The following is a 26,482-nucleotide window of genomic DNA, read 5'->3' as shown; positions in this document are numbered from 1 at the left end:
ATTACCTGTGGATCTAACAAATGACATAAAACAAGTGGCTAGGTCTATAGTGACCATGCAGGACCAGCTAAACTCTCTAACATCAGTGGTCCTCCAAAACCAGAGAGGGTTGGATTTACTCACTGCCCAAAAAGGAGGGCTTTGACTTTTCTTAAACACAGAGTGTTGTTCTATGTAAATCAGATGGAAATAGTCCTAGATACGGCTGACTCCATTATCTGGCCTCTCCTTATGCTTCTATTGTCACTTGTGTTTGGCATGTGCCTTCTTAACGCCATAACTAACTTCATCAGCTCACAAATGGAGGTGATAAAGTTACAGCTCCTGGTAACACAATGTAGGTCTTTGGGACAACAAGAATCCTATGAAATTTCTAAAGTCTAGTGCTGATGCTTATCCAAAAGTGGAAAAAGCATCAAAAGGGGGGAATGAAGAGGAAGATAGCCTTGAAACAGGGTTGTAAAACATGGTAAACTGTCAATTAAAAGCTGTAACCTCAGACAGAGCTGTAAAACATGAGGAATTGCCCATTAGAGCCATGCAAAAGTTCAGGATCCAGGTGAAGGGCACCATGCAGAGATAAGCACTCATTTCTGCATTCCTTTGTCTCCACTTGTAAATACACTTTCCAAAGCAGGACTCCCTTGCTGTTCTTATCTAAACCTTAGGTCTCTAATCCACTAGTAGCCCCTAATTTATGGGAGAGCACATTCCTTGTAACCTGATGCCCTGCACTGCCTTTTAAATAACCTGTGAATCCTTTGTTCAGGGCTCAGACACAGGTACACGTCTGGGCCCGCTAGCGTAAAATTAAAATCTGAGTTCTCCACTCCTCTGAGTGTTGCTTGGTTTCTCCTCTGACTATATTGCCACAACAATACTAGAAAGGGAGTGAGAAAGTGTAAGGGAAAGTGCCAATCCTGAACCTGGATGAAACCAACAAAGAATGCAAGACTATTATGTAGCTTTTAAAAACAGGCAACCTATTAGAGTAATTCATATGAGACAGAGAGTGGTTGTCACTAAGTTGTACACTGATGTCAAAAGATATAAAAGTGTACACTTGAAGCATCTGGTGTTTATTGTATACAAATTACATAGCAGTCCCTAGCTATCTGAGGAAGATTAGTTCCAGGGCCTAGCACTAATACCAAAATCTTTAGATACTCAATTCCGTTATTAAATGGCTTAATAAGTAAGAAAAGATTAGAGAATGAAAAATATTGAAAAAACCCATCTATATATGAATATAATAGCACTGTACAGTAAACTGTTAAATATTAGGGGAGCGTGGTGATAGAGAATGAGTAAGTACTGGAGAGGAGGTGTTAACTTGATAAAATCATGATATATACAGACTGGAAGTACCTAGGTGAAACCCCCTTGGGCTATCAATATACACTTAATTTTAAAAAATGAAGGACAGGAGGGAAAAAAAAAGTTTTTTCCTGGAGTGGGTACTTTTTGAAGGGGGTGGGCACAAGGAAAGGGGAATGAAGGTGTACATATGTTTTGTATCCATATATAAAAACAGATGAATGAAACCTGTTGAAATTGTTCTAAGATGGTGGGGGAGGGGAGAAGAGGGAGAGAGATGGAGGGGGTAAATCTAATTAAGATATATTGTAAGCACATATGTAAATATTGCAGTGTATCCCTCTGTACATCTATTATATGCTAATAAAACCATAAAAAATAAAATAGCCTAGTATTTGCATAACCTGCAAATCTGCTCATACTTAAATTATCTCTAGATTCCTTATAATATTCAGTAACTTGTAAATGCTATTCAAATAATTGTTAGATTACATTGTTTCGAGACTAACAAGAGAAACAGCCTGTACATGTTCAGTAAGATGCAACTTTTTGTTCTGCATATTTTTCAGTCTGCATATGATTGTGATTAACTGGATACAGCAGGTCAACTGTATTTCAGCAAAGCTATTAAGACAAACAATGAAAGCTGATGGCATAAGAACCTGGCTGAGCATTCCCTGAGGTAGAACAGCTATGTGTGTACTCGACCTACTCATCAAGTCGTCCTTGAGGACAGACTTATTACCTTTCCTTGGAGCAGGCAAAGCTCCAGGCCAAGTGGTAAAGTGATTTATGAGAGACCACAGAGTTGGAGCTGCCCTCTCGCCTGGGTTGCTCATAAAGCCCCAGTGCTGAGAGATGCTTGGCTGTGTGGTGTCTTCCCAAGCTGTTCTTCGGCTCCCCTCAGAAGTATGACTTAGCATTAGGGAAGCATCTGGTAGATGTTACTGACTGAAGGCATTGCAGGAAGACGTTATCATTGAAACGATAGCGTTAGACATGGCCCTGCAGCTGAATTAGTAAATTCTTATTTGTCATTAATTTTTTTCTCTTTGTACTACTTCTCTGAGTTGTAATAAGCATCACTAACTTAGCTTTGAAGAGAGATGAGAGTTTCCTAACCATCCTTTGATGTGTGTTTAGGACCTTGTTTAAAGATGCTAAATTCCCTCACAGATCGGGAAGCATCTTCAAAGACCTTTCAAGCTTTTGTAACACCACTTCTCTTCAATATGCATGCATGTCAAAGCTCTTTCATTATACTGGTTTCCCTGGCCTTTCTCTTTCTTTCCCTTTTACCACAGGAAAGAGATAATGTCTGCATAAGGACTTCAGGGCAACTACTAACTGAATACATCCTGGTGGTCCTGTAGGGTTACAGTGGAGTTGAACCATTCTTACCGCCAAGCTGCATCAACAGACATTGTTGCCCTTTCAACATCATAGTGCAACTCACAACTCACATGATAGTAGTAATGCTTGTGAAAACAAACCTACTCCACTGCCAGTCTTATGAAAGTATGTATAGAGCATACAATTATGTACAGTACACAATACATCGTGATGATAATAAATACCATATTGCTAGTTTATGTATTTCCTGTGCAATACTTTATATTATTTTAGAATGTACTCCTTCAACTTATTAAAAAAAGTTTACTATAAGACAATCCTCCTATTTGTGCTTCCCTTTGTAGCTGGGATGACAGGCACATACCTCCACACGCAGCCATTCATTAAGATGGGGTCTTTTGAACTTTTTGCCTAAGCTGACCTTGAACCAGGATTTTCCAGATCTCCACCTCCCAGTAGCTAGCATTACAGGGAGCTACTTAGTACCTGCCTAGTAAGCATGAGTTACTGAGCTAAACCCCCAGTACTGCCAAAAAAAAAAAAAAAAAAACCCAAAACAAAATACAAAATCCCCCAAACTTACGTCATGGTGGATGAGCATTCTCAGATACCTTGCATTCACATCTCTTGGCTGCGTTGGCCATGTGAAGTGATTGAACTAAACTGTGTGGTTTGATAAGTACACTCTATGATGTTTGTACAACTGAATGGCTCAACCACACATTTCTCAGAATATAACCCCACTGTTAAGGGCCAAATGACATAGGTTCTGGTGATAAACATCTCAGCCTGGTTAAGAGAAGATTTAACCTGGCTAGTCCCCTACCTAGTGCTCTTCCCACCATGAATCTCCATGAAGGAGATTTCAGAGTGGTTTGGGTGAGGTGTCTGGGAGCCTGGAAGCCTCCACCCTCACCTTCTTCCCAGCTACCCAGTGGAGCAGGAACTTGTTTTATATGCAACCAATCCTCATTCGAATTAGTCACTATTTCAATATTGAATCGAACAATCTCTCATTCCATGTATAAATTGTAAAATTGGGCTGCTTAGAATATTTTTCCTTAATAGTGCCCTAAATAAACACTTACTGGTTAAACATTCCCTTGTGGCTAAGAAATTATTGTGATTCTGAGCTGGAATCACATGCATTATCAGCTTTGTAGAAATGAGCTAAAAAAGTACAGTCTGTGCAGAGTGGTTTACAGAAGTAGGATTTAAATCATTAAAATAAATCCCTGTCGCCTTTCCTTCCCAGAGGAGATAACAGGTCATTTTTCTGCTCATCTCTACATATCTGTCAAAAAGAAAAACAAAAAAAATCAAACTTCATCAGTGTCTGAGTTGCCCTCCTGGATATAAGCCCTTAAACAATCCCCTTCTCCTTCCCATAAAATTAAATTAATCCACGCCTGAAAGCATGGCCCTGTTTCTTTTTCAGAGCATGTCTAATCTCTCCGTGCCTGTCTCTACTTTAATCTGCTTACGGCCCTTAACTCCCTGAGGTCAGGCAAGGATAGGTGCAGATATTCATTTGAAGTATCCTGAGATTATGGAACTACCTAAATTCTTAATATAGTTAAAATTTATTTTCAAGTATGACCTTGCCACTATTTATTTATTATTTATTTTTCAGAACTCTCTTGAGCAAAGGAAGTCATTATGAAATCAGCTAATAACCTGTCAAAATGGACAAAGTCCTGGGTCACAGAATGGATGGCACAGTGGCTTGTCTAGACTTTACTATGGATGGGGGGAGGTGTTTCAGAGACTGCCCTAGCTCTGAGTTTGGATTCTTTAAAGCAGGAAGCTCCCTTAGGAGTATGAAATCTTTCCCCTAAAATAAGAATCTGAGTGATGTCAAGGAAAGAGGTGATAACGTGGGTCGAAGCAGCTTTGTAGCAGCCCTGAAAAGCAGGTGAGGGGTGTGGGAAGGGGGGCAGATGAGGATTATATCTGAAAGCCAGAGGGGTGATGGAGTAGGAAAGGATTTAGCTGACACATTCTGTAATTCTTGTCTCCGTGAAGTCAATCTGATACTTTTTGTGTGTCTTTTATATTGAGATTGCTAGTTTGATATTTTCAAAGTAAATGCATAATTTTTCATCAGTTCAAGGATGCAAAGTTATGTTTACTATTTATTCTAAATAAATATTTCACAGGTAAGGTAAATATCCTCTTTATGTTTCTTCCAAAGAAAGCAATCTCTGGACTAAGAAGTCAGCCTAGTGGATTGCCTTTCACAGCGCTGACGCCCAGCCACTTCACTCTAATGTTTCAAAAGCAAAACGAATTTTATGACCCACCACTGTTATCCAGAAGCAGTTCTAAAACCAGCACAATTCTACACTGGTAAGAAGGACTTCTGTCTCCTAAAAAAGAGCTTTGTTGGCCATACTAAAAAACAACAATAAAAAAATAATATGAGGTCAAAATAACACAATTTACTGATTTAAAAATTTATAATTTACTTCTTTAAACAGTGAGTTAAGAAAAAGAAAAAAATGTAACTTCGTAGTGTCCATGAGAGTTATTTAACAATTTTATTTTAGTAGGCTTCACAACTAAAATCTTGGTGTATAAAAGAGTTTAATGTTATTAAGGCCAAACATAGGCAAAAGAGTTAAATGTACAAATTGGTTTATGGGCTTTCTTAATTTCTCTTTTGATTAAGAACTTGCATATCTCAACACATTTGAGTTCTATAACTTTCTCTAAGCTGTCAATAGACTCTGTCTAATATTCTTGGCAAACTAATTATTCTCCCAGGAAATTTTTATGCTGTAAGACTTAGGAAATCAGAAGAATCATTTCAGATCAAGAGGAATGAGTGGTGCAAATGCAGGAAAGTGATAAATGAGAAGAAGCTATTTTGGAACTCTGGGCCATTCTGTAGGCAGTCACGTAGGTGGAATAAGTGGACAGGCAGGCTCATCTCAGTTTGATTGTTTATTTGTATATTGTGTAAGAAACAAAAATGAAAGTAAAAATAAGATGATCGAAGCAGCCTTTAGAGATAGCCTGGACTGGTAACCAGTAAAGTTGTATAAATATAACTTGAAATTTGCACATCTCCCTAAATGAAGAAAAAAGATCACTATCAGGACTGGACTGCATTAAGAACAGCACCCTGACCAATCAGCTTAGAAGTCTGCCTCTTGCCTGTAGAGAACCTATGGCCAGCCTTTACATGCTAGTGGGACCAAGAATCTGTCAATAACCTACATTGGACCTCGATATGTGTATCACATTTTAAAATGTACAGGTTGGGCAAGCTGACCTCTAGATTCCTATTTGGATCTAATCTGTTCATCTTGACTCCGTGATCCAGATTGAATCTTTTATGACATTCGTGAAGTGTCAGGACAGCTGTTGAGCTGGAGAAGCCATGCAAGACTATGCGTCTCTCCAAATCCGCCCTCAATGATATCACTCTGGTATCCTGATATCCCCCAGGATGGGTTTATTTGTACCTAGAAATTTGCAGAGTCTGCAGATGAAGGTTCCACTGTTCCCCCATCCAGGAAAGACCCCACAAGTTATTATATATGCAAATTACTTAGCACTAGTATATCGTAACTTCTATGAAAGAGCTACTTTTGAAATTCACTTTCACAGAAATTATTACTTTGAAGATCAAAATTAAAATATTCTCTCATTGAAGAATAAAGCCAAATGCAAATTCGATTATCAGATTTTTTGTGTTTCTTTTGGATGGGAAACTTGGCCAATGTTTTCTCAAATCTCACTCAGACCACAGATATCCATAATACCAAGAGCAGCAAGTTTTAAAAAATTTAAATCAGAAGATGAAATTTTTGTTCTAAAGAATGCCAAGAAACAAACAGGTGAAGTGATTATTATTAGAGAGTTTTTTCAATGAGCTGATACTTCAGCTTCTCTCTCATGCTGGATCCTGCCACTAGCCATTCTTTCACCTTTGAAGTGCTGCTGGGCTTAGCATTTGCATGGACAAGTCTAATACCACACTTTGTCCTGTCTTGTCTTGTTTCTAAGTTTTTTGTGAATGAAATATATCTCTCCACCTTCTCTGAACGTAGTAGCCTCATTTTCTCCTTTTATGCCTTCGGTATCCAACCTGTGTAGACATCCAGCATTCTAGGCTATGCATCAATTAATTAATTGAGCAAGGTCAAGGGGAGGGGAAGGTGAAAGAGGATTCTTTATTCCAAGCATTTTGATTCCCAAGCTCTCTCAGATTGTTTCCATTCCAGTTTTGCTCATTTTCTGCCTTTTGCCTGCACTCAGTTTCTTCCCTCTTCAAATAGTTCATCTACTCACAGAGGGTAAAGAGAGTTCCATACACTTGTTTGTAATTCCAAATACCTACACTTCATCACAAATAACAGAAACTCATGTTGTTAACTTCATCTAAAATTAGATTTGTTGAAAATGTATGTAGGAGCTTCAAAGCTTGAAGGGAGAGTTGAAGATCCAAGCTAGCTTAGGAAAAATAGCCAGGTCCTGGAGGCTTCTACAGAAGGAAGTATTTCAGAATCTCCCTCAGGCACAGCCTTGGGATCTGTCAACTCCTACTTCTTGGATCTTGGGTCACTCTGCTCACAATTCAAAAGTCCTTTGATAATGATCGGCTTCATTTTGGCCACTTAGTTATATCTAGGGAATGAGAAAAAAGAATTTGTCAGTCTTTGACAACATTACCATTTTTAAAGGGAATAAAGATTCCTGGGTTTACTGATTCACCAAGGTTGCACACATCTCTTAAGAGTTTTCAAATGACAACTGTCCATAAATATTTGATACTTTTGTTGATGATAAATGAGCAAAAACAAGGGTCAAGAGATGTTTTAAAAATGTATTTAATAGGAAAGAGTATCTTCCATAAATCTTGATGGTAGTTTTTATATTCTTCTAGATCCTTATAAAAAATCTAAAAAAATGTTTACCCAAAATTATAGGATGGGAAGATATAACTTTATAAAGATATAAATTCTATAGAATCCTATTTCAACATAAAACGACTATTTAGAGGCCTTTTATAAATCCATCAGTTCTATATGAAAGGCACTATATTTAGCTGTGCTTGTACACTGAGACATCTAACCAGGGAGCTTTGACATCCTCGTTGTATTTACTCCTGAGATCATGTTCCCAATAATACTTAGAGTTGTCATGACTGCCACAAAGCGTTGGGCTAACTAAGTCCATTGGTGACAGTTCTAGGAGACTGTAGGTCATAGTGACTTCTATATTATCTTTGGTTTCTCTCTTGCATTGTGCATTGAGTCCAATAGGTCTTTTAAGTATAATAATAGGACAAAATCTTTGGGGTTTTCTGTGTATAAGATCATGCTATCTTTAAATAATCAGACTTTCTTCTTTCATATTTGGATACCCTTTATTTGATTCTCTTGTCTTATTCTCACTAGGACCTCCAGTGCTAGGCTGAATAAAAGTAGTGAAAGAGGCTATCCTTGTCCTATTCCAGAACTTAGATAAGAGAGTCAATAATCTTGGCAGAGTCAGGCTTTGGTGGTATGGTCTTCCTGTGTTACTTATGTACCCACTCATTTCTTTCTTGCATTTGTCAAACATAATATTGTACATCTAGTATTTTTCTAGGCTCTGTGCTAGGCTCTAGGGATAGAATAGGGCTAATATTTAATTAATACACAATTATGACCACGTTGATGTTTTACAACCAGTATTGGATCTGATGGATCAAAGTCTCTCCTCTATTGGTTGTTAAATACTATATCATCTCTGGACATGAAGATGAGTAAATCCCTGCCCTCAAGAAACTTACAGTGTGAAAGAAGAATAGATGGATAGAAAGATAGAAGGATAGATGCCTATGCAAATGCAAGCACTGATATAAGTACTATTCCTCACTGGATAATCTATTTCTATTCTGTCCTGTTTCAGGTTTTTGGATTTTCTTTACACCTTTAACTTTCATTATAAAAATTATACTCATTCAGAAACAAAATAAATATTTCCTATGTTAATGATCAAGACTTTCCGGAACTTCCTAGTCTTTTCTAAGGCAAAGTCTTTTGCATTTCCATTCTTGGAAATGGTTTATTTTCCCAGGGCTTGTGTTCACACATGCATAACTAATTGTGTAAAAAAAAGTGAGAGAGAAAATAGCTGATCAGCTATGTTCCTTCTACTTACCAATTATTTATTTTGATTGATTTCCCTGCAACTCTAAAAACAAGTATCTACTAAGACCCTCCTAAGTTCCAGGCAACAGATGTAGGGGCTAGAAATAGAAATATTTTAAGATATGTTTCCTTTAAGAAAGTACAAATAATAAATATGCTAAATGCAGAATGTGTGTGTTGAGATTTCTGAGTCTTGAAGAAGTTAAATAATTTTCTTAGATTTGCTGATTCCTTACCTCTTCAAATAATTAATTTTTAGGGTATTATGAGAAAAACATAATACAAAACAATATCTTTGTTATTTCCAGCATTTAATTTTATTGACACTTGTGCCACTCTGGATTTCATTGGAAGAGCAGGGTAAGGTTGAATTAAATGTAACCCTATGTAAACCACATCCAAGTGTGATCTTTATCATAAATGAATGAGAGAGAGAGAGAGAGAGAGAGAGAGAGAGAGAGAGAGAGACCATGGTAACATCTTTTTGACCTATTTTGTTAAAATAGCACAAAACTTGGCTTCTCATCTTTCACTTTTCACCTGGGGCCCATACTACCTCACCAACATGCATGCCTTTCTGCATTTTGCTGTTTAATTATGTCTGTGTTTATTTTATAGACAACTGGAGCCCATGGAGTCACCTAATGGATGCTCTACTTGTGATGTACATTTTAAAGAAGCTGCAGTACAGTTAGCATGCACATCAGTGAGCAGATGGAAGCTACTTGGCACCCCAGGTGGGAATAACAATATAAAATTATACTTGGAGATGTCCAAGGAGTTTGGAAAGTACACTTTGCACATCTCATGCACTCACTTGAAAAGTCACTTGGGGAGCACTAGATTTCTAGTTAAGTCATTTAAAGAAGAAATGGCCCTTATTTTTAGCAGTTCATTGGTCACAGATAATGAAATGCTTGGAAATAAGTTCCAGGTTAATAAGTTCAATTTCAAATTCCACTGACAATTAGTTTCCTTAGAATCCTCCTATTTTCTACCTCAGCCTGGGAGTGACAAATGAAGATAACCGCTGAGTCTCCTTCATTTAAACATTTAGAGACTTCTTTGCATGCTGTGGAAAAATAATGAGCATGACTGAAAACACTCATTTGTAGGAAAATGTTTTGTATTAACTCTACTTACTTTTATGGGCAACTGATAATGTGATTAGTAATGTTTAACAAAGACTGGAAATTATTAAGTCAAAGTATTCATCTTTTAGGTACAGGTGACCAAAGTCTTTATGATCCTGTAAAATTACCTCTGTGACTATCACTAGAAACTTTCTTGTCCCATCTGTCTCTTTCCTGTACAAGTGCAATTTGACAATAAATTATTTTAAAACCACCTTTTTATTCTTAACTCTTTGGTTTCTGATCTGTTTATGTGATCTGATATGATGTGTTAATGGATTTGAGGAGTATTGGAATCTTATGTGACCAGTATTTAGTTTAATATAAATTAGTTTGGTAGCTAATATAGATATGTTTTGGTAGTATCCTTGTGCCTTGGAGAAGCTTCCTTTATGAAGAAAATTTGACTTCTGTTCCCAAAAAAATTTTCTCTTTATTCCTGGTGTTTAGAAGTTTCAAGGTGATAATCTCTTTTCTAAAAGTTGCTACTTTCTGTGTTCCTTAAAAAAAAAATAGATATCTGTTGTTCCTTGTCTAATATCTTTGCATATATATGTATATATATTTGAATAGTGAATCATTAACAGAATTTCTGTTCATAAATCCAAATGATGTATGTCTGATGAATAGCAGATGAGCCAAATTAGAGGGAATGTTAATGATTGTTTAAAATTTTACCAGGAATTTCTGAACTGGTGGAAGAAATCTTCCACAGCTAACATAACTGTTTGCTTGTACAAGGAAGGATTTGCTGTGTAGTTAATAAGCCGTGGTTTAAAAAGCACATGGTAATGCCATGACCCTTCAGACTTTCTCCTTTGATGAGAATGTGGTTAATGAACCACATCAAAGATTCATGAATTTCCTGCTTGATTACACAGGTATGGTTAAATCCTGTAGGGTGTCAGGATGCATTGTTACCGACAGGCTTTAACCTAAAGATTTGTGATACAATACATTCTTATAGTTCTCTATAATTTTACTAAAGTCCACATCAAAAGGAAGGTTGCTGTTACGATAATCTTAAAATGTTTATCACTGTGTATGTACCTTGATTCATTGTCTTGATTTTTCTTTCTTTTAAATTCTCTCTTCTCTCCTAGGATATCTGTCTTGATATTCTGTTTACTCAAAGAAACATTTTTGTGTTCACAAGATACTTGATATTTTAGATAAGCTGTATTCAAAAGAGCAAGTTGGTTTAAAAAATGTCAGCAAAATTTAGTTAAATGAACCATTTTGTGTTGATGAGGATCTTCATAATGATCCTTGTTTAGTGTTTTTGTTGTAAGTCTGGATTTTTTTTCACTCCATCTTTCAACATGCATATCTGCATTACACCAGCAAAAGCAGGTACTTGTATTATTTTTTCTACATTTAGATGACAAACTTCTTGAGAGATCAGATTTGATTCGGTTTTAAAAAATGAAATTTCTATTAAACAAAACCCCTAATTGATCATTTCCCATTTTCATACCATGAAGACTTCTTTTCTTATTTTAATATATTTCCTTGAACTTCTGAGGCCCAATTTTGTAGGCAAAATGAATGCCACAACTTTGTTATTTATCATTATGTAGGAATATCACCCATCAGAAAGGAGTAGAGTTTTGACAGTTGCATTATGTGTGTGTGTTTGTGTGCTGATCATCCATACATAGTCATGAGTCCCATTGACCTTTTGTTTCCTGTATGGTACCTAGAGATGAAAGCTTGCTTTTGAGTAGAGCAATGTTGTCCATGACTTTTTTGCTTCTATATCCTTTAAGAAGGCACCAGAGAAATCAGAGTTTGAATCTCATCTATCTTTATTTATTTATTTCCTTATGTGGTTCTTTGCATGTCTTTTATTACTAGATGCATTTTTTATTATCATATTACTGTTGTAGTGGAGGTACATTGTGACATTTACAAAAGTTTTTACAATACATCACAGTTGAACTCACTCTCCGTTTTTCTCCTTTAGACTCCCTTACTTACTAGCTGTATGTTCTAGTTTATTTACCTATAAAACAGAGATAATATTTCTTTCCCTATCATAAAAGTAATGTGAAGATTATATGAAGTCATGCGTCCAAAGTGTCTAGCCAGCAACTAGAACATCAATAAACCCCAGTAGATGACTAAAGCCCTACAATATTTTTACAAGCTATTTTTCCTGGGTATAGAACAATATTGAGAAAGAACATACTCTGACTTTTTTTGGTGACATTTTCATAATAGGGCAGGAAATTAGCTGGGTTGTTAGACTGCTGCCTGAAAGTCATCCCTTCTCATGGGGAACAGATAGGGGATCCAGAAGGTTAAATGGGAAAAAATTCATTTGAGAAATTGCTGTCTCTTAAGCATTTCAAATTGTTTCCATCCTTGTCAGTAGCTGTTCCTTTTGCTGGGATGACATTTATTATTAATATTTATTTGGCTGGCTCTTCATTGTCCAGAGTTAGTTTTTGACCAATTAACCCAAAGTAGCTCTTAGTACCATTTATTTCATTTCTGGTTTGTTCAGTTTTCACATTTACTTATCAGTTTCCCTCTCCTAGATTGTAAGCATCTTACATCTGGGTCATTAAACCTCAACAGGTCAATTACATGTGTATTTAGCACAGAATAGGTATTCAAAAGTATTTGTTGTAGGAATACTTAAATTGGTAGACCATTTTTCAACACTAAGAAACTCTTAGTGTTTCAACACTTATTTATTTATTTTTGAGACATCATCTCATTATGTAGCTCATTCTGACCTTGACTTTTTGCTCTTCCCACTTCTGCCTTCTTAGTGCCAAGATTACAGATGAGCATCGCCATGCCTGGCTGGGCCTTAATTCTTTGACCAGCACCTGCATTCTGCTACTTGTTTCTTTCATCATTCAAATCTTAGTCTCTTTCTTGAAAATCCTTGCTCAAAGTATAGTGCTTTCAACAGTGATGGATATTTGCTGATCTCTGACTTTTCATGAAACCAGAATAATGAAGTAAATTAGAGAGTATTTTAATATTTCTCTTCCTTCTTTACTGTCAAGCTAATAAGAAGCGGAATGGCTCAAGAGACAACAGCATAAGCCTGCAAAACAGTTTTGTGACTGATTCAAGGATAGGCCATATCCATTAAAAATTGAAAGAGGAGTTTATTTTGGGACCACCTCTTTTGGGACAGAAATTCCATTTTGCCAATACCCCATCCATATCCACTGTCTGAAGGATGTGTAACACTTGAGTCATTGGACTCCAGCAGCCCAGGTTGGTCTTATGAAATTCCCATGGGAGTTTGTATTTATCTGTCTGTCGTGGGAACAGCCAGCCATAGCTAATGGCAGGCCTATGGGATTAGTGAAACAGCTTTAGCTGTTTTACATTAGCTTGATTGAGAAACTGGGTCAATATAAAAGTATTATACATTTTTTCTCATCTGCTTTAGAATAGTTAATAATGCCTACTATTTATTTTATAGTTAGTATATGTCATATTTTTGTAAATATTTACTTTATTATTTTTTTTAAGCGGGAAAGGTTCACAGAAGGCCAGGAAGGTTAGGTAATTTTGCCAGAGTTCATTCAGATAATGGGAAGCATAGCCAGAAATTTGATCCCAGCTAGTTTGACCTCATAGTCTTGAGCGCTTAATCCCTGAACTACTATTTTTGGCAAGAGTGTGACTGAGCAGTGATTACCAGCAGATCTAAAACATAACAGGAATTGTCCTGAATGAATTTCAACATATAAAATCCAGAAACACTCCTTCCCCTTGCCATAAATTATCCACTTGATAGGTATGGGTGGTAAATATGTTTTTCAAAGATTATCAAACGTAATTTTTGATAGTTTGGTTCTTTAAAAGAAATGGCGTATCTTATTGAGTGTAGTTTTTCAGATGAGGAGCTTGCTTTGTCCATTCTTCTCTCAGAAAGGCTATGTGTTTTATTTTTCTAGGTGGATTTTTCCATCTGTTACCACTAGATGGTGCATGGGTTATGCAAACACGCCAATGCTTCTTGAGAGAATTTGCCCCAAAACAAAAAGAAAGAACAATTCACTAGAGAAAGATTGCACTGGAATTTGGACTCACTTGAAAATAGTAACTCTGTACACAGTGACCTAATGACTGTGGAACCTGTGTTTCTAGCTCTGTCCTTTGTTCTTTCAGAGTAAACATTGATAGCTACTTAATCTGAATTAGAGAAAAATTGAATAATAGTCAAAAGCTGTCTGAGAGATTCTTTTCTCAGAAAGCTGTATCATCCATCATTGAAGACATGGTTGGCATTAAAAAAGACATTGAAGAGTGAACTCTAATAAGCCAAACAGTCACTTCCTCTAACTGTCACGTGTTTTCTGGAACTAACTAGAAACTACCTGCAAACAGTTATTTCTTCTTAACTTTCTTCAATTAAGTTATAGTTATAAATAAAAATAAAATGTTATAAAAAATGTTAAAAAAAGTGGTTATAAAAAAAGTGGTAATAAATGTTCAGTTACCATTTTTTGCAATCATCTGATCAACTAATATTATTGGATTCAGGATAGTTTAATGAATAGAATGAGAAAATTCTTGGACATCAAATGAAAATAAAATTTAAAACAAAAGTCAGTTATTCCTCTGGAACTTTCATTTCCTCTTCTATAAAATGAAATAGTATAACCCAAGACCCATTGCAGGCTTCCTTATGACATTCAGAGAAAAAGAATATGGGTGGTAATTTGCATCGGTATTATGCAAGGGAGCACTTTTGTATGTCATTTTTCACAAGTCAAGTAAATCCTGCTTGTGAGGTAAAAGATTATAGGCACTAATGTGTACTTCTTGTCTAATTTATTACTTTCTTTACCTGATGAGTTCTTTTCTCTTTTTCTCCCCCTCAGGTAAATGCAGTTGATAACTCCTAGTTATTAAGCCTTAAAAAATACCCAGTTTTCATTTTTATTTTGTACTGAGTCCAGATTAAAATGAAAGTTTTAGGCTTCGTGGTACATGTCTGTAATCCCAGAACTCAGGAGGCTAAAGCAGGAGAATTGCAAGCTTGAGGCCAGCCTTGGCTACATAGTGATACCCTGTCTCAAAAAAAGTGTTTTGAATTAAAAGCAAAGTTGGACATGACCCAGTTACAAACAAATGGACAAAATAATTTCCACAAAAGTAGTCTTGTTCTCATGATGCTTGTTTCCCTATTTAGATGAAAAATGTTGACCTAACACCCTTTCGTTGGTGGCATTGGTATCTGTAATGCACCCAGAGTATTTGGTTTGCTCACATCTTCACTTCTGCTGCCTACTCTTTATTTCTTTTGTATTTTATTCAGTTGTTCTATACCATCTTTCTTTCTGGAGAACAGGAAGGACACCAAGTTGAAAGGGGCACCAATGAGACAGAGGTGAAAACCAGAACTGCTCTGGGAAGGCTGTACTTCCTCTCTGAGGGGTATTGAAGGGTAAGGTCCTGATTAAAGAATACTTCCTTTTTGGGTAAACTACAAAACCAAATTTGGTTTCACATTGACTGCTTGCATTCTGCTGAATTTTACAGTCGGTTTTAGCATTCACTATTTTACTGAACATTGGCCATTTATCCTTCTGATGGTCAGATCTCTGCCAAAATATGCAAGCACTCAGTGGGTATATTAGGGTTTAAAAACAAACAAACAATCAAGCAAACAAATAAACAAAACAAACAAGTAGCCATTTAAACACATACACTAAGGGTAGGATGTAAAATTTAGTATGTGAGTAGAAAAGAGCTAGGAGGACAGAAAAGCCATCTGTATTTCTTCTTTCTGAAGCATTCTGATGTCTATGGTCACCATCATTTCACATTCAGAATCTCTAAAGATCCAATAAAGCCACCCATGATTTAATTAATTGATAACCTTACCTCAATCTATTCATAAATGGGTCAAAAAAGAACCCAACCTCCAGTTGTGCTGGGTTATCTGAAGTTTGGTATTGAATATAATATATATTCAGTGCCAATATTGAGAATATATCAGTGAACACATAGATGGTTGCTCATTTCCCTGAAAAGAGTATTATTCCTAGAAAGGAGTCAATTCTTAATCAAATGTAAGGAACACTTGATTATAGCATCATTGATCCATTTATACCAGAATGCAATGCTTTATTTCCAACAAAACAGCAACAAATTAGGCTCTGTATTTTTCTTTGAGATGTCATTTTCAGAAAAATAAAAGAGATGATGTGAGATTTCAAAGTTAGAAGAAGTTTAGTTCTACATACATAAGAAATAGGAAAAAAGATATTTTTGTTGTTTTTGTTCTGGAGCTAGGGATTGAACCCAGGACCTGGTGCATGCTAAGCACACACTCTACAACTAGGCTAGAACCTCAGCCCTAAAGAGATTTTTATATGTTCTTTAGAGCCATCTCTGTAATTTAAATCTTCAGATGAATACATCTAACTTATAAATAAGAACAAGTGTTGTAAGAGTTTTTCATGTCAGCGTAATCTGACTCTGTTGGAAATGTCCTCTTTGATGAAGAAAAACATATGCTGTGTTCTCTGACAAGATTAAGAGTGACAGGATTTTCTATGCTTAGATCTCCTGGGACCATACACCAATATAGCTCACTTAGAGTCTCCCAAGTAAAAAAGATTGATCTCTACAGTTCTAGCTAAAAAACTAGGTCATAGGCTCACTATGGCCATTGTTACCCTATTATAATGTCATCGATTAGGGGATAATAAAAAATAACAATGATAATTCAAAACTTTTTGTGTAAGGAAAATGTAATATTAGTAAGAAAAACAAACAAGGAAATCACTAGCTAATTAGTCAAGTAGAGAATTAGGATTTAATGATGTATACAAAAGAAGAAAGAAAAAGAAATTATAGAAACCAAAGTGATTATTATGAAGGGATTGCAATACTTACAATTCTATTTTATTTTAGTGATGTGACTATAAAGGAGAATTCATTTTATAGATGAATGTTTATAATATCTAGATGAATATCATTTTAAAGATATTAGTTTTCTCTTTATATCTTTCCTTATTTTTGTCAATGAATATAAATATTTCCTGTATTTATTCATTCTAATTGTAATAAAGACATCTTAAATGAAATGTGTTTTGAATCCTGACATTTTCTTGGTGAACATCATAGATTTCCCCAGAATTATAGTCTGTGGAGATAATTAGTACTGTTCCCTTTATTATTATCAAAACATATAATGTAAAGGCCACATGTGATAACAAATTACAAATCAGATAAAATGAGTATGATTTCCCCTTTCAGAAATTCCTGTTCCAAGAGATTTGCAAATAAGGCATGAAGAATAGTTTGCACTCTTTTTTTTGTAATCACCAACAGCAAAGGCATTATATGAGATTAGAATGAGCACAGCACTTTGTGATCTAAATATTATTAATATACTTTATATTTGTTTGGAAAATGATTAGTTACCTCATTTAATCCTCAAAAAATATTGTTCATTTAACACATGAACAAATTAAGGCTCAGAGAATCAGCGGGAGTTTGCTTAAGATGTGCAAATGTCAAGCAGCAGAGCCCAATGTAGAAATGTTTGGTTCAGACCTCATGTGTAGTAAGCATAAAAGGGTTTGCCAAATAAACACAAGGCACAGTTTCTGCTTTTAAGGACTTGCAGTTTAGTTAGGGAGATGACTGATGCCAAGAAAATCCCTTGTGTGCATGGTAGATGACAACTTGTGTACAGTCCTACAGGCGAAAGGATCTGCTTCTTTGAGATGACAAATGTTAAGACATAAAGGATAAAGTAGAAAATCTTGTGACTGATCAAAGTTCTTAACACAGACATCTGTTGTCAAAATCTAAGGTAATTTGAGTTACAAAAATCTCTTTTATTCCAGATCTGCCTCCATGCAAACGTGTAACATCGACATTACTACTTGTATTATCATCAGAAGGCAGCACAAACAGCACTAAAAGGAGGAAGCCAGATTGTGTCCTTGAGAAATGCATCTGGTTTTACATCTGAGCTAGGACTCTGAAACAACCAATAGGATGATGCAGGGAAGGTCCGTTGAGTGAACAAAGGACATGTGACCTCACACTCTGTCCTATGTGAAACTACTAGCTGTAGGTTAATATTCAGCTGGGTTGTTAACTAGAACCCTAAACTAGGATCAGGGTTTGCAATCAGTTAATGTTTTCTTAAAATCTTGTTAAGTAAGAGATAAATCCATTATTAGCGGGGGAAACATAAATTAGGCACTGTCGTTAGCAGTCCAAACGTGCACCTTTGTAAAAGGTTATCTTTCATGTCTTTTTTCTTCATTAATATAAGTGTGTGCTGCTTTGGATAATCATAGCCAAGGGGGAAAATCTGGGAACTGCAAAAGTACTCTTGCTTAGTCAAACAGAAATATATGTACTCCAAATAAGTCACCATATAATTAATTAGACTAGGGCTGGGATAGTTAAGTCCATTTGTTAGGAAAAGAGATGAACATTATTCTTAGTATCTTGTCCTTTGTGGAGATCATGCAATATAGATCACATTCACAGAGTTTGGCACATAGTGGCTATCTCTTATGAAATTAGCCATTTGTGATAATCAGAGGATGTAAATTCTTTATCATTCATCTGCAGTCAGTTCTCTGCTCCCAGAGCCTTTCATTCTTCCTTATAGTTTTGTCTCATTTTATGCCAATGTTTATTGGACTTCTCTGACTTCTCCCAGCTTCAGATTACTTATCTTTTTCTGCCTGGCACATAATAGGTACTTAACAAATTTTGCTAAAGTAACACTTGGATTTCATTTTTATCAGTTTATTCATAATTTCATATTGATCCTTTAAGTTCAGTTAACCAGAGTTAAAAATTGAATATTTATAATCACTCTAAATTTTATTATCAGGAAGTTTAGAATCCTTCTAGACTCCGTCTGCTCCTTATTCTTCCACTGCCCTTTAATCCAATCAGTAATGAAACTCCATAGATTCATCATCCTTGGTCATTGTTTGATTTGCTCACTTTTGTTCTCTGCCCACAGCAAGTGCCTTGGTTTGTGCCAACATTAATTCTTCCTTGTATAACTCCTGAAGCCTTCTCTAGTCTCCCACATAGTCTGATTCCCCTTCAATTCATATTTCAAACAAAAGTCAAGAGGCAATTTTGAACACAAGTCTGACCATGACACTGTTCTTGTTAATCAATTCAATGGGTTCCCTGTGGATGTTAGGGTAAAGTTGGAATTCTCCAGCCTAATACGCATGTCCTTTCAGACCTGACCCTAGCAGTTTCCCTTCACTCGTTTACTCCTATTCATTAATGTTTTTACTATTTTTTGAGGCTTTATATGTTCCTCTGCTTGAAAGACCTTGCTCCTCTCCTCACTTCTTCTTCCCCTCATTAAATACAACACATTTTTAAGGTTCAATTCAAACTTTATCTCCTCTTAAAGAATTCTCTGGTTCTCCCCCAGTTTCAATAGATAATCTTTCTCTGTACTTAGTGTATTCTCATTGAATTATTTGTACTTGTACATAATAGACAATCAATATTGTACACATATCTTCAAGATGTGAAAAACAAACATTGGTTAAATTCTTTTTTTAGCTACCTTAATTCAATTAGATATTCTCATAGAGGTCAAGACTCTCCAAAATATGGGACAAGCTGAGCACATAGTGCAACTACTAAATGCACACCCATTGGCTGGTAAAGCCAAAAGCATCCTTTTTATTAATAGGTCTTAATAGTACAAAGTGATGGGCTTCACTGTGACAATTCCACTTATGATCCTTCTCTTTTTGCATATAACTTATTTTATTTAACATGATGTCCTCCAGTTTTATCCATTTTCCTGAAAATGGCAGGATTCTATTCTTTATTTTCTTTCTACTCACTCATCTGTAGACAGGGATCTGGGCTAAGTCCATATCTTGGTTATTGTGAATAGTGTCACTGTAAACATGGTTATAAAAATGTCTCTTTTACATGTTGATTTGGATTACTTCAAGTTTATACCCAGGAGTGGGATAGTTGGATCATCTGGCAGTTCTATTTTTAATGTTTTGAGAAACTTCCATTCTATTTTCCCTATAATTTACATTCCCACCAACAGTGTGTAAGGGTTTCTTTTTCTCTATGTCTTTGCCAACATGTGTCATTTATTTATTTATTTTAATAATAGCCATTCCAGCTGGGGTGAAATCCCAACTGGAATCTCAATGTATCTTTGATGTATATTTCCTTAATGTAAAGGCAGATTTTAAACCTGATTCATATTCAGTATAATTCAAAAGCAAGGTGAATAAAGCAACAAAGAAAATGCTATACCTTCTTTGAAGATGCCCAAATCCATTATTTTCTATTTTAAATTGGTTTCATTGAATGTAGCTAAATAAGCTTACTTATGAAGTATATGCAAATTATAAAGATAATGATTCAACATATTTTTGTACTCCAACTCAACTTAGCCAAAAGAATACTACCATTACCTTTGAAATCCTGTGTGCCTCTCTATAAGCCCATCTTCTTTCTTCTCAGAGGAATCATTGTATTGAATTTTCATTATTCTCCTACCACTTTCTGGTTTACCAATTATTGGCGTCATATGTTTTTACACTTTTTATAGAAGAAAGCATACTATATGGTTTATCCATATTTAGAGTTTCAAATCAACATAACATTCCTTTGATATAATCATGTTCTTTCATGTAGGTGTAATTTATTAATTTCAGTCTGTAGCATAGCCTATTATTTGAATGCACCAAAGTTTAAAGAAATTCATTCTATGGTTGTTATACCTCTGTTTTTGTTCAAAGGTTTTGCTATTATAAGTGATTCTGTGAACATTCTATTATATATCTCCTGCTATAGGAGTAGAAATTCTCATTTTCCATATGTCTGAAACAACTCCATAGAAAATAGCCCTATTCTTGAGCGAGTATTGCTCACAATATTTTAGTTTCATAAAAAGAATGCATAGTTTCCTGTCACTTTGTGGTTAGAATTCAATTGACCATTGTAAGCTGGGATGGTTTTTACCCATACCTGTCTTCCATTATAGGCACTATATACATTGTAAAATCTCTTATATTTAAAGCAAATTACAAGTTTGTGGTTAGCAATGTCTACATAGACAGTTCCAGGCTAGTCTGAACTACATCGAGAAACCCTTTCTCAAAATCCTAAATAAATAAATTAATTAATGAACTAAAGTAAGTATTATGTTTAATCGTATATTACAATAACTTATTCATGTCCCTATCTCTTCAACCAGACCAAAAATTTTGGAAAAAGTTCAGTGACTTTCTCAACTTTGTATCATTTGTGTACTATTGCCTAGCTCATAAGAAATGTTTAGTAAATGCATTTGAGTGAACAACTAGTAGGTACTTCATAAATCTTGAGTTTCGATAAAAACCTGGTGTTTGTCAAATGTATTATGTTGATTTATGGGATTTTTTGGGGGGGTTACACATGCTTCTAGAAGATGAACTAATGTAGAGCAGGATCTGTATCTATCACCTGCTTTGCTTATAGCATTAGAAACCTTGTGCATTTAGTCACACCCTAAAAATGCAAATGTAATGTAACTTTATTTAATACAAAAATCCAGGGACCGGAAGTTATACAAATAGGCAAATATTCTAATATCCTATTGTCTGCACCATTTTTCTACAACAAGGTTTTCCACTTTTCCCTGGATTTGACCATAACTCATTCACACCAACCCTTCTTACCTCTACCAAACATAATTTAATGTACAAAAATATGTAAAACATTTCTTTGAAGTCTCTCAGGCCCTTTTTGATCTAAGTAGATAAAGCAAAGTACAGGAAAGTTCTCATACTGGATTAGTTTGAACAATCTCCAGAGCTGCTCAAATTTGCTTCCCTTGGCAGCAGTCTCATTTTGGATGCCATCTGCATCTGAAGCATTTGTGGGACTTGTTTAACCTGACCTCCTGAGTCAGAATTTCTGAGGCTGGGACCAAAATCTGGGATTCCAACAATTTCCTCTGATGATTCTTACAGCCTTCAAATCTCCAGAACTTGCTGTCTTATAAGAATAATAAATCTAGTGGGTGGCAGAGGAGGATACATTTTGACTGAATCTGAAACCAGATTTGGAATATTTTAAATACATGTTTAACCATGAATTTAAGCATAAAAATGTGGCACAGATGAATAGTGATATTTATTAATGTATCACAGTTTGATGACTCTGTCTCCATCTCTTATCATTCTCTTTCTCATTGTGTAATTTCCCAACTTCATCTTCCATCCCAACCCTCCATTTGTATTCTTGGTGTCTAAGCCTGCCTTTTCTTTTTTGCCTTCCTTCCTTCCTTCCTTCCCTCCTTCCTTCCTTCCTTCCTTCCTTCCCTCCTTCCTTCCTTCCTTCCTTCCTTCCTTCCTTCCTCCCTCCCTCCCTCCCTCCCTCCTTCCCCACCCTCCCTCCCCCTTCCCTCTTTCCCTCCCTCCCTCCTTCCTTTCCTTCCATCCCTCCTTCCTTCCTCTCTCCTCTTCCTCCTCCCCTTCTTTCTCCTCCTCCTCCTTCTTTTTTTAGACAAGGTCATGCTATTGTAGCCCAGGCTACTCTCAAACTCAAAAACTGTCTGCCTCACTCTCCCTAGTCCTGGATGACAGAAGTGTGCCACCATGTCCAGCTTCCTTCTTTTCTTTAATAGGCAAAAATCAAGGTTATCAAGGCCAAAACCTCAACTTCTTTCCCCTGTACTCTGATATTGATGGTAGCTCACTCTTCCTTCTTCCAGTCTTCCTCAGCAGGGGAGCTGACCCTATCTCTACCAGCTGTCAATCCAGTCTGCTCAGTTGTGCTTCTTACCACCCTACTTCTGTGGCCAACTCCATCAGTCCATCTCCCTCCTTTATTTTAAGCTCTTCTGACCATCTAAGAATCCTCATATCTTATATTCCCTATCTTAAAAAATGTTAAGGAAAAAATCTCTTTCTATCATCACTGATATTACTCTACATTTTTTTCTTCACTGTCAAGCTTCTAAGAAAAAAAGGCTCTATCGACTCTGGCCACTTCCACACCCATTGTTCACTCCTACTCATCTTGAATCAGTCTTTTGTCCTTCTCCCCCTCACTCCCCTGCCCCTAATCTTTTCCTAATCCCGAGCCAGTATTGCCAAGATCACCAACTATCTTCCAAGAATAAAATCTGGTGGGCTTTTTCCAGTTGTTGCCTGTCATTAACACTTTTGGTCATTTCCACCTTCTTTGGTTTCCAGAGAACTTCTTTCTTCTGGTTCTCCTCTTGCTTTACCAGTCCTCCTTTTATAACTCCTATTCACTCTTCTCATTCCCCCTCAAAAATATCAGTATTCTCCAAAGTTGAAACTCTGTTTCTTCTATGTTCACTATTTATGTTTGAGCACTTACTGTGTGCCCATTCTAAAGATTTGGATTTTACTCTGAGAGGTATCAGAGTGAATTGGGTAGACTTCATTTTAAAAGACTCACTCTTGGGTGCTTCATGGAAAGTAACAATAGGAGGCCAGAAATAAAAATAGGGACACTCACTTGGGATCTACTGAGAGTTCCAGGTGGGAGCTGATGGTGGCTTGGGTCAGGGTGGTGAGAAGTGGTAAGACTGTGGGTATATTCTGTTTGTCTATCTTCCCTCAAAACCATAGTCTCCTTAAGAGTGGGAAACCACTTGGTATGTAATAGTAATGTAAGAAGTATTTGTTAAATAAATGATGCATCAATGGATAAGTGAATTTGATAGGACTATAACGTCTTCATAAAATCAGAAAATTTAAAAAAGCTGTCATCTGAAGGTTTATTGAAATGACTAATGTTCCATTTTGTGATGGTAAAGGCAAAAATGAAAGGAAAAAAAAGTATCAAGTATCAGGTCTTGTTTCCCACAGGCACATGTACCAGATGTCCTAGTACAACCCTCCTCCCTCCTCAAACCCTCCCACCCTGACTTTCTGCTTGAAGAAGTGAAGGGACAGGACAACACAGTCCACAGGAAATTTTCCATGACATTAAAGAATATCAGGAAAGCTGCTATACAGCTGGTGAGATGAATGAAAAACAAACTCAGTGATTTAATATAAACTGTCACTTGCTTCTACAGAAAAGAAACATTGTACAGGTGTTCATTGAAAATAGTGCAGCCTGGTGGGATCCATATGGGCTTCTGGAAACAGGATTTCTGTCTGGTCCATCCTTGCTTTCCTGATATTGCATAACACAGGATGCATAGATCAAAGGTGTTTACTAAACGAATTGACCAGTTTTCTTAGAGGCATTGGCCAAAGAATTTGAAGAGTTTTACATACTGTCCTGATCTCAGGATTCTGGTGCCTAGGTGAAAGAAATGCACCTGGGAGTCTTTTCATTGTAAACATATTAAGCATTCAATAAAAATGAAAAGATAATGTATGCAGGTGCCCTTAGGGGTGAAAAGGGAAAACTGTAGAAGACAACCCTTGACTCTTCTCTGGCCACGGAAGGTATTTTAGAAATGAGCCTTGCTGTGTGGTCTACATAATGTTCCTGCTGCTTTGTTGTCATGTTAACTGTAGCTTCGGAAAAAAAATGTAGCTTTAGGACAGAGAGGAGAGAATAATTGAAATGTCCATCTGTATTCCACCAAAGCCTAGCTATTTGCAGTCTTAACAACTGAGTTTTATCTTTATTTTTACTTAATACTTTCTCTCACCTAACTACGCCTTTTCAATTCTTCTTGAAGCCTGTTCCTATTCATTTATTCGAGAGATATTCATGGAACATCTGTTTTGTGCCAGGCAATGTTCCAGGCCTTGGGGCACAGCAAAGTTCCTTGCCACTCATGATCTCATGGAGCATGCAGTCTAATATGCAAGATAAATGATAAAAAGGAGTAATAAATCGTGTGCCAGGAAGGGTTAAGAAGTGTGAAGGGCAACAGGTGGGGCCAGGGGGATGCTGGAGTCAGGGTTATTTCAGACTGTGTAGTCAGAAAAGACATTTTTGAAGAGGTAACATTTCCCTTCATTTTATCCCATTTTTCACTTTTATCCACATGATTGCCACACTGACTTGACTAGGGAGTGTAATGTCGATAGATATTGTGGTGTTCTTGGTCATGCTGTATTGTTTTCTGTTTTTCCTTTCCTCTTATGGTTGCTGCAGGCCCTGTATAATTTTACTGAAAATCAGCTCTCTTCTCAAGCCTTTACTGCTTTGTGACACTAGACAGAAAGACAGAAGATGAGAGTCTCAGAACCCCAGTGTACATACACCCATGCCAATTAGGTAATTTTCATCAAGACTAAATGAGATAATAATTTAAAAATATTTTGTGCATTGCCTGAGACATAGTGAAAAATAAATATTAGATAGTATGTAATTATGACCAGTGATTCTATCATCATTATCTCATAGACACTTGTGAAGGTATTTGTGGGTCTTTCACTCTTTGAAATGCTCCCCCATTCTCATATCACATTCTTCAAAATTTCCTGGATGCAAAGTTGCACAGGTGCTGTTGGGAACAACAGGAATACTACAGAAGATAGGGGTCACCTCCCTATTTTGTTTACAAAGCACCATTCACACAGCCCAGGCATGACAACTGCTGAAGAACCGTTTTATTTACAAAGCAGGATAACTAGAAGTGCAAGTTAATACCAAAAAGGACTCTTTGGGTTACCTTCTAAACAATTTCATCCTTTAACCTTCACTCTCCTCAGAGAGGGTCATGATATCCTGGAAGAACAGTAGAAGGGTATTCTGTTATTTACCACTTTGAAAATGGGGAAGAACTTCCCTGCTAGAGACAGGAGAAACACTCAGGAAAAACTGTGGTTGATTAAAATGAATTCTAACTTATTCATCAAATAACTCTATTTCTTTTTGGTTTAACTTTTTGCAATTTTACTTGTAATTATTTGTTATAGGTAGAAGAAACTAAGAAAGGCCTTTGGAATTCAAATGTCTTGATGTCCTATGTTGACTATAGAGTTTTCACCATGTGTATGAAAAATGGTAAATAATGGACTCACCAGAGTGGATAGATCCAAATAGACCTGCTCCAAAAATTCTCTGGCAATTAATTGCTGAAGCTAGGGAGACTGACTGTGATTTATAATTCAATTTCTTCCCAGTGTCTATGTTCTAGTTCCTATTGCTATGTAACAAATGACCCTAAGCTCAGTGATTTAAAACACAAAATTTTCCTTTTTCTCTTCTATTTCCTTCCTCTTCTCTCCTCTCCTCACTTTTCTTCTCCCCTCCCTACCCTCTCTCTTCTCCATCCTCACCCTCCTCTCCTTCTCTCTTCTTGCCTCTTCTCTTTTCTTTGAAATAGTGACTTGTTATATAGCCTAGCATGACCTTGAACTTGCAATCCTCCTCCATCAGCCACCTGGATGCTGGGATTACAGGTGAGCACCATCATACCTGGCTCCAATTTTCTTATTTTTACAGTTTCTGTGGATCATTTACCTGGGAAAAAGGTCTTGGTTGGGTGGTTTTGGCTGAGGATGCTTGTGTTGTCATAGACAATGGCTGACCTGGAAAAGCAGGACTGGTGCTAGGGCTCTTTGCATGTAGTCTCAGGCC

At 36.4% G+C, this 26,482-nt stretch overlaps 1 long non-coding RNA gene across 3 annotated transcripts in view; it reads left to right on the top strand.

The window, feature by feature from the left end:
* The window catches only part of LOC141421679 (uncharacterized), a 204,304-nt gene that overhangs the window by 49,447 nt on the left and 128,375 nt on the right, over positions 1–26,482 (top strand). For 2 of the 3 annotated variants that reach the window (XR_012446350.1, XR_012446352.1), the window contains exons 2-3: positions 4,865–5,019; positions 9,435–9,553. This is a non-coding gene — a long non-coding RNA (uncharacterized lncRNA). The remainder of the gene's footprint in view (positions 1–4,864; positions 5,020–9,434; positions 9,554–26,482) is intronic. The other variant, XR_012446351.1, reaches the window with a different exon arrangement.

Source organism: Castor canadensis, chromosome 3 (genome assembly GCF_047511655.1).
Source record: "Castor canadensis chromosome 3, mCasCan1.hap1v2, whole genome shotgun sequence".
Taxonomy (NCBI): Eukaryota; Metazoa; Chordata; class Mammalia; order Rodentia; family Castoridae; genus Castor; species Castor canadensis.
The sequence above is the reverse complement of the archived record's forward strand: the minus strand, read 5'-3'. Positions and strand labels throughout refer to the sequence as shown.